The sequence below is a fragment of the Linepithema humile genome, chromosome 8 (genome assembly GCF_040581485.1).
Source record: "Linepithema humile isolate Giens D197 chromosome 8, Lhum_UNIL_v1.0, whole genome shotgun sequence".
NCBI classification, from domain to species: domain Eukaryota; kingdom Metazoa; phylum Arthropoda; class Insecta; order Hymenoptera; family Formicidae; genus Linepithema; species Linepithema humile.
The window spans coordinates 9,772,944-9,782,376 of NC_090135.1; positions in this window are offsets into that span (position 1 = coordinate 9,772,944).

Sequence of the window (9,433 nt, forward strand, 5' to 3'; positions counted from 1 at the left end):
GTGGCCCGTAAAAAGGAAGGCGGGAGGTAGCGACGACGATTCTCTCGCACTTCGTACGATGCCAGGATCCTCGTCCTTTTCATCGTAAGAGGATTTAATTAAATAACGAAAACCGAGGAGGCGCGGAAGTTGAAAAGAGGAAGAAGGAGCGGCGGCATCAACGACAGAAAGAGAGAATCGGAAGAGAGCGGCGAGAAGGGATCGAAGATGTGAGAAGGGAAAGAGAGAGAGGGGGAGAGAGAAACCGAGCAGGGAAAGGGGGGGGGGGCGGCAAACTGCGCGGGATGAGGGGGCACGGACGGTGCACGAGCTCTTTTCCCCTTTCCCGTCCCATCCATCCATCGATCGATAATGCGATCTGGCACCCCGAAGGGTGCACCGGACGACGAGTCGCAGAAATAAGGGCTGCTGCCGTTTCTGGTCCGGCGTACCATCCCCCTCCCCCCCTCCGCCCTCATCTCCACCCCTCGTCATCCCAATACTCCGGGTCTGGTATGGGGATGCAACCGATACTTCGAAACTCGGAGAATCGAATATCGATACTTCGCCATCGGCGATTCCGCTGACCCACCGATAACACGAAGACTCGCGTCGATCTGCTCGCGAAATATTAATATTGCAAATATTAATTGCCCGGTGTTATTTGTAAATTGATTTTACACAGCTGCAATTTATTAAATATTTACGTTTTGCATTATGTCAAACTGTATTCAACCGTATTTTAATTAACAATATACTCGTCTGTTTGTGTATTTTTATGTCAATGCGATTAATATCAATGCGCTTATTTACTTATGCATTTATCTTTATTCCAGCATCCAGTATTTCTTCAATTTTGCTTTCGCTTGTTTCTTAATTTTTTACATAATCTACATTATGTATTTCTACGCTGATACAATCATATTCACGGCTTTGACACTTTCATCGACCCTCAAAGCGCCGAGCAATATCGATATACCCTCGCGGAAAGCGTCCAGATACCTCCTATCGATCGATCCCTCCCTCGCCCTCACCTGGCAGCCGGTGCTTTCTCGGAGAGAAGGTAGACTTGGAGGTGCCAGCATCCAGCATCCACCGGCCGGTCGGTCATCAGCAAGGTTACTCACTTTCCCGCGTGCGTGCGGGCGTGCGTGCGTGCGTGCGTGCGTGCGTGCGTAAGTGCGTGCGTGCGTGCGTACTAGCCCGTTCTCTTCGAGTGGCTGGTATACGCGCGCGCGCGAACGCACGCGTGAGTTCCCGCGCCGGGGAAGAGTAATGGATTGCCGCGAGCGGAAGAGGAAGAGAGCGGAGAACGGGATGGAGTGGGGGAGGAAATGCATTTATTTATATTTACGGGATCGCGGGATGATGCCCCGAGAGCGTACGTCGCTTCGGGATGCACAAAGCGGCCGGGGAGATTAATTCGTAGCCGGGATAAAAATGGCCGCGACGCATCGTGTAAACATATGGAGAGAGAGAGAGAGAGAGAGAGAAAGCACAGCGAACGCGACATGTAAAATGTACTAGGCGAGGAGAGATTAAGCGAGAGAATGTGGAAAGCGGCGTGGAAATTTAGCATACACTAATGATGAGGTGGATTTGTAGAGATACGCCTGGCTGAGTAACAGAGAATAAGTTCGTAAAAGCATAATGATCCGATGACGGAAATCTAGAATATTAGAGATTAAACGAAGAAGACAATGAAATAGCAGAATAAACTGAAAAATGATGAATAGATACAAAAAATAAAGCGTAATAAGAAGAGATTAATCAAAGAAAAGGATAGATTTGTAAAAATATCTATCTCGATACGTAATGTACGTGTTCCAGAAACTGCAAACAATTAAATAATATTTCAGTAGTAGCGACAATTTTCTTGATACTCGTTAAAATTGTGATATTGATCTTCAAAAATTGCGCAATTAAAAAAGGATAAAAGACGCACAAAATAATCGGAGTCACATCAACATCTGGTCGAAATATAAATGAAGTTGGAAGGTAAATGAGAGGTGGGTAAATGAGAGGAGGAAAAAGAGAGAAAGAGAGGACACTGTTCCCAAAGAAAAAGTCTCTTTAATCCCGCGCGGGATTTCCCGGAATAAAGCGCGCAATAGAAATAAAATACGTAAGAAACCATAATTAGTTAAAAGTAATGGCTCGGAGAGAGATCGAGAAATGAAGAGAGGGAGAGGGAGAGAGAGAGAGAAAAAGAGGGAAAGAGAGAGAGAGAGAGGGGGAGGGAGAGAGAGAGAGAAAGCGGGAGAAAAGGGATGTTAGACATCAGCGGTGAGAAAGAGAGATGATGGCGGTGGCGGCGGTGGCTGCGGGCTGCGACGGTGGTGGTGGACGATAACCGTAGAGGGGTGCAGATCGATGGAGCAATGACGTCACGGGGCGCGGGATGCTGCGTCGCCATGGTGACCGCCAACGGACCCGGCCGCCCTCTCCGCCGAGTGTATATACTACCTACCGTCCGAGAGAGCGACCAGCGGGCTTGAAATTTTATTAAATTTCATTTACGCCATTCTCTCTTTCCTACCCCTCCCCCTCCCCCCTCCCCCCTCTCCCCAATCTCTTTCTCTTCCGGCCTTTTCCGCGCTCGCGGATGCCGCCGTGGAGGCTCGCTCGCGCGCGCGGACGAAGCCGGCGAAGGAGCGAGCGGAGATTTGCAATAAGAAGCGTGTATTTGGCGGAGGATGCGTGACAAAGAGAGTGAACAAATCCTTGGCGAAAGAAACCGCGCGACGGGAAAAACCTGGCATGTGAAAATTACACCGGCGGAAAATAAGCGACGTGGAAATGCATAATGTAAAATTATGTAACGGAAAAAAAATCGTGCGGCGAGAGAAACGCACGGCGTGAAAAAGCGTGACAAAGGAGCGAGCGGATGGAAGTGCGATGGAAGGCGACGAAGGAACGCCGCTTATTTTCTTGATAATAAAGATTCTGTGATAATGAAGACAGGAGCGACGGGAAAAAGCGCGACGAAAAAGTATGCGGCGAGGAGAGCCGGCGATGAAGGGGCGCGCGCGCGCGCGCGCGCGGGCAGAAAAAATCTATGTAACGAGAAGAATTTAATGTATGACGAGAAGATTTGCGAGACGAGAGAGAAAATGCACGAACGGGACGAATGGGGGGGGGGGGGAGGAAGGGGCAGGACGAAGCAAGTAATAGAAAAACGCGTGATGAGGAGGAGAGAGCGTGGAAAAGCGTGAAAATATGGGGAATAAATGGACGCGCGCGACGAGAGAAATTCGCGCGCGTGAAAAACGCTCCGGAAGAAAATGAGCCGAGAAAACGCGGGTCGCGAACACTTCCGACAAGAAAACCCGTGACAAAGCAAGTTCGCGCCGGGAGAATGCGTAACGAGGAATTCACGGCGGGAAAGTTTACGCCGCGGAATTGTGTAACGAGGAAATGCATGACGAGAGAGAAGAACTCGCGGGGGAAATAACAGCGCGGAAAGAATGCATGACTGGAAAATTCGCAATTTTCCAACAAGTCGACGTCGCTCCAACGGAAGGAATTGCGCGACGCTAAGGCGCGCGGAAAACAAATCGAAATGATTAGAGGAATGAAAATATCGCGCAGCGTCGATTGATTTCATTTCTCACTGCAGAGTCCGTGGGAAGTTTTTAATTACGGGGGGTTAATGCGTTGGAAAATCGCTCGCGCGAATGCGCGACCGATCGTGGCTTAAAGTAGATCTTGGGGGTTGTTGGCTTCTTTGGACCAGTCGTTGCTCCCTCGTGTATTTTACGGCCAGCACGCTTGCTTTCTCGCGGAAGATCGAAGACCGCCCGACGAGCGCCGAGCAAATTTTACGCAACAGAATGTTGCTCCCGTTTCCGTGTTTGATCGCGACAACGGAAGCGTAATAATCGGCGCGAGTTACGCGAGTTTTTTTTTTTTTTTTATGAATCTCTGCAATTAAAAACTTGCCGTGAACTCTGTAATTAAAAATTAAATTAACTGACATTATACTGCGCATCGTTTCTGATAAAAAATACATGTACAAATGTGTAAATTTAAAATCTGCAATATTTATCGCCAACGGTTAATTCTAATCGCATTTATTCATCGATCGCAAATCTATCAGATCCACAAATATATTTAATAACATTGCAGAAAGAAGCTCAACACAGCTTTATTTATAAATCTATGAATTTTCTACGTCGCTGTCTAAAATTGTATGTTAAACTGGATCTGAGAAAGCTAAAATACGCCGCGATCAATGGCGCCTTCTCTTCGATATTTATTTCGTCCAATAATACATCCGGGATCTATTTGGCGAAAATGCCTGCGCGATAATATCTCATCCGAAAGTGTCCGAAACGCATTCTCTCCGCGTGTCCTTGAATGAAAGAAATTCGGACGATCTTCCGTTTCCAGCGAAGTACTCCTTATATTTTTCTTCTGCGTTTTTTTTTTTTAGAGCCGAAAAGGAACACTGAGAGGACTGGTCGCGCGCCGTCCGATAGGCCGATGGGGAACGCGATTAGCGTCCTTCAGGATTCCGATGCTGCGCCCTTATTTTCCCCGACAGCGAGATGCTCGGCGAGAAGCGAAGCGAGGACGAGGTTAAGCTCATCTGCCGCTGTCGCCTCTCGCGCGTTCCTCCTCTCCGTTAATCTTACGGCAAGAAGCTTTTTTCTACTGCTTCCTCGCCCCCGCGGCTTCTTCCCCCGCGCTTCGTTGAATTTACGAGAAAAATGACGAAGCGGCAGTCCTTCGAAGTCTCGCAGGACGCCGTCCTTAGAAAGTCCCTTATCCCCGGATTAAGTCACTCTCTCTCTCTCTCTTTCTCTGTGTTTCTCTCTTTCACTCTCGAAAAAGCAACTTGTTAAAGACGTTAATGTTATTTAATGGTTGTTATTCAAGAAGGATAAATATGGAAATTACAGTTTAATACATTGACTTATAAATGAAAAAAGATTTTCTGCTGTTTTTTCTTCTCGGAAACTGAATTGTTACGTTCAAAGTTATTTGCTACAGAAAAAAATATATTTAATTAATATTTCGTATTAATTCTACATTTCTCTAATTTTGCGCTCAAAGCATTTCTGCATGAATAATTATTGTATATATGATTTTTGATAATAAAATCTAGATATATATTTAATAAATATAAAATGTTACTTTTCGAGTTATTTTACGTGGTTATTATTCTACAACTCGCAACAGAATTTTTTTACGCAACCCACGTCGCACGATTGATCGCGTGATTATCACGTGTCCCGCGTTTTGCGCGGTTCAGGATTATTCCAAACGCGAGTATTTCTGTGGGAAAGTGAGCTCCGCGAATCGATCGGTAGCGCGCGCGCGGCGACGAGAACTTTCAGCGCGATCCGCCGTCATCAATTAAAAAAATGATTTTCCCTTCGTTCTTTATGCTTGCGTCGCGACCGATTCTAAGCGACTCGCTTCAGTGACGAGGCTATTTTAATTTCGACGTTATTCGATCGTTTCCGGCGAGAATAATATCGCTGACTCGACGCGCGACGCGACGCGAGCCTTTCATTTTTCACGGATATCTCGCCGCGATATATTGCGGCAAAATGGAAAGAGGACGAGCGAGAGACCGCGAGCGGACGCTTCTCTTTCCATCGGCGAAAAAATTGTGTTGTTCGAGCACAAGCGGTATTATTGTCTGATTTATGTTCATGACGTTGTGTACAGAACTCTTGCGTCTTCGATGAAGAATCGCGTTCTCCAGGATAATTCACTTCGGGGTCTATCAATTCTCCACTCCTCCACGATGTTTTGCACACGTCGCACACGTCACAATTTATTTACGTAAAAATATCATGCTTAATTTAACTTACCGTTTAATTCAATTCAATCCGCTTACTGCTATTTGTATTTATCGTGCAAAAAAATGATCAATAAATGATTTCGGGCGATGAGATTTCGTGTTTCATACACATCGCGCTTATCGAATTGTTTTCAAAAATTATCGTCCAGGATAATCCTCGATTTTTCAGAAATAATCGCCCATCGCGTATAATGATTTTTGCATTGCGTGCGGCGATGCACGGTTACGTCGCGTCGCTCACGGCGACACCCAATGTCGACGCTTGGGCGAGAGGGGGACGGGGGTTCGAAGGGGGGGGGGGGTAGAGAGGAGAAACGGTTCGCGGCGGCAGAAGGGGGTTATATTCTCCGGAACGGATACGATTGGGAAAACTGTCGATAGCGGACGGGCGGCCTCCGTACGCTCGCTCGTTCGCGGGATGATCCGTGGACCAAATTCGTGCCGGAGACGAGGACGAAGACGACGACGACGCCCCTGTGCATCAACGGCACGTAACGAGCCGCCCTTCGTGCCTTCTCTCCTGCCTTCCTCCCCCCCCCCTCCCCCGCGCTCGAAACGCATCCCCATCATCGTCCCTCCCGCCTCGCAATAAGTGGCCTCGCGGTCGGCTTTAACATGCAAAACGGGCCGGTGTACCGAAATGCAATTAAAATGCAAAGCAAACGAAAGGGAGAGACAAAAAGAGATCCTTTTTAAAGAAAAGGGGAGAACAACGCGTGGGGAAAAATCGAAATTTTATTTACTTAATCTTCCCCCCTCCCCCCCCCCTCTCCTTCTTTTTAAATAAAAAACGCGACGTCTAATTAAAATTAATTGCGCCCTAGATCTTTTAGCGAGAATATCACGAGATGACTTACATTAATCGAATCGGCGGATTAATTATTTAATGTATTTTTCTCTCTCCCTCGCTCTTTCATTCGTCGTCTGTTTCTTTCGATAAACGGACGTTTGTCGGGAAGGTTAATTCTGACGATGAGATTGAAGCTGCTCCAGGGATTGGAGAGCGCACCGAGTTTGGTCGTGATCTCGGGTCGCCTCGAAATAAGATCTTACATAATGCTGCTAATAATTCGCGTGGATAAGAAATTCAGCGATTGATCGAAAAAGGTAGGTGCGACACGCTCAGCTTTCTCCAGGTGGCTTTTTCGGGGGCTGTTCGATATTTCTGCGATGGAATGCTTCTTGATAATGACAGCGTCAATACGCAGGTGGGGAATGTAAACATTTTGTCATCTGTTTTTCGACTTTCCGTGCAATTTCCAACTGCGCTTTACGCGCGACGTATCTTCTCGAAGCGCATACATCATATTATATTTACGTTACGTTTTCAACATTAAAAGTCCGTTACCGTAGCATTAACTGGCTCTGAACTGCGAGAAGTGAATTTTTATCTACCTCTCATCGCAAATGCACTAAGTGTCGTAACGAGCAACCTTCGTAAATAAACAAATTTGAAAGCATCTCGAGCACACAGTAGCGACGCGAAATGAGATTTTCAAGAGAAATTCATCGAAGAACGGGAGCGCGAGGAGTGGGGCGGGGGGGGGGGGGAGGAGAGGGAGAGTAGGGTAAAGATAGAGAACGACGGAGGGAAACAGCCGAAGATAAACGGAGAAGAGGGAATCGCGAGATAAAAAGGAGGGGGAGGGGGTGCAACGCGGAGGGAGTTGGTTTGTGACGGTCGACGGTAACGCGCACGTGGAGTGGCACGTAAGGAGACGGCGGAGCGGCGGCGGTGAAAGGGCTCGGCGGGGGAGGAGGGTGGGGGGGGGGCAGTCAGGGGAGGAAGAAGGGCGTGCGGCGGGGCGAGGAAGGGGAGCGCGTTTGGTCCGGGAGCTCCGCCGAGGGATGCTGTATTGATCGCGCGGCGCGAGAGCGAGCGCGCGCGGGCTAAAGTAAGCCGAGGCTGGCCTGGCTACGGGGAGGGTTGCCTTGGCAACCCCTCGTCGTCCCTCATCCCTCAGGACTCGGGCCGGCCGCCCGTCGGCCCGAAAACCACCCCCGAACGCCGACCGCCGTCCCCCGCCCGCGCTCCGTCTCGCAGCGTCTCCCTCGCGCGCGCGCGTCCGCCTCGCTCGCACCGTCATCGAGCTCGCGATCTATACGTGCCGAACGGTACGCTCTCGGTAGATACAATGCATACGCGTGCATACGCGCGGAGATCCTTTTTCCCCGGTTCTTCCTTCGGTTTTCCTTCCGCCCGCTCTCTTCGCCTCTCGGAAATAATCGGGGCAGCGCCTGCTTCCAGATGATGTTGTCGGAAACAGCGATAAGGACGACATGTTTTTGGAAGATATATTTTTCGAGCTATTCGATATTTATGAAGTAAAATGCATACGCTGTGGGTTAATAAATGATACGCGGAATTACAGTAAAACGCTTTGCTTTTTGATGTTATCGGAAATAATAATGATGCCGTTGAAATATTCTAAAATAACTCATTTGTCCTGTTTAAAATTTACGAGAAAATATGTGTAGCATTTTAATAAACAATACAGCGTTGATGGAATGAAGTAACTGCGACGACAATCCTGAATAATTTCATATTTGAAATAATTAAAGATATAAGCATTTAATACCTGATGTTAATCAAGACGATCTTTATAAACCGCTTTAAAATTTATTTAAAAAATGTATAAAGTAACACATTGCTAATGAAAATATTTAAAAAATATAAAAATTTAAAAATATAATGTATGCAAACAAGAATTATATATTGCTGTAATAAATCCCATCTTTAATAAATTAATTACCGCGTTTTACGCTTCGCCAATAATGGATCTGTCGGAACGAATAATTTTGCTTTGTTTCCAAAAGCGAATTGTGCGCGTGCAATTATTTTTGAGATATCTCGAGATATTTCTCGGTGCGAAGGAAGCGATAAATCTCTCGGTGCTGTGAATGCCGCTCGACCCAGAAAGATCTCGCGAGCGAGCACAGCACATCGACGCGTAATAATTTAACTCTTTCATTGCCAAATTACGGAAATGAAAATCTAAATATGTAAAAATTGGCCAATTATTGTTCGCCAAATTACTAGCATTAAAATCTGTCAAATATTTACTACATTTAATATCAATAAAGTAATATTGAAATTGGATTAAATTTCGCAAAACTGTGTTCAACATTTTTGAAACATTGAAAATATGTCAATTTTCGAGATAAATGTTTTAAAAATATAATTTCGTGTTAAAAATTAATACAATTGTTCAAATTACGTATTTTTGATCTTATTAAAAATGTATTCCACTTATATATATATTTTCAATTGAGATATTCTTGTTTCGTATTAATCTAATATAATATTTTCTGAAATAATATCTACTAAATAAATAATGTCTACTAAATGAGAATATTGATGGAATTTGCAATAATAAAACAAGGAGTCTTTGATATATTTTAATTGCAACGGAAAATTTATTTCGAGGATTTATTTTGCGCGTAAAACATCCAGCTAGTCATCTCCGAATACTCAGGCACATATTAATTATCTCGTATTAATTATCCTACCCACTTCGAGAAACGAAGTGCGTGCGCGCAAACAGCGGCGGTCCCTTCGTTTAATCTCTTCGATTAATTTACGCGATGCCGAAGCCGCGGCCATCTCGCGCACCGTTTCGCCGCTATTCGTGATATTAC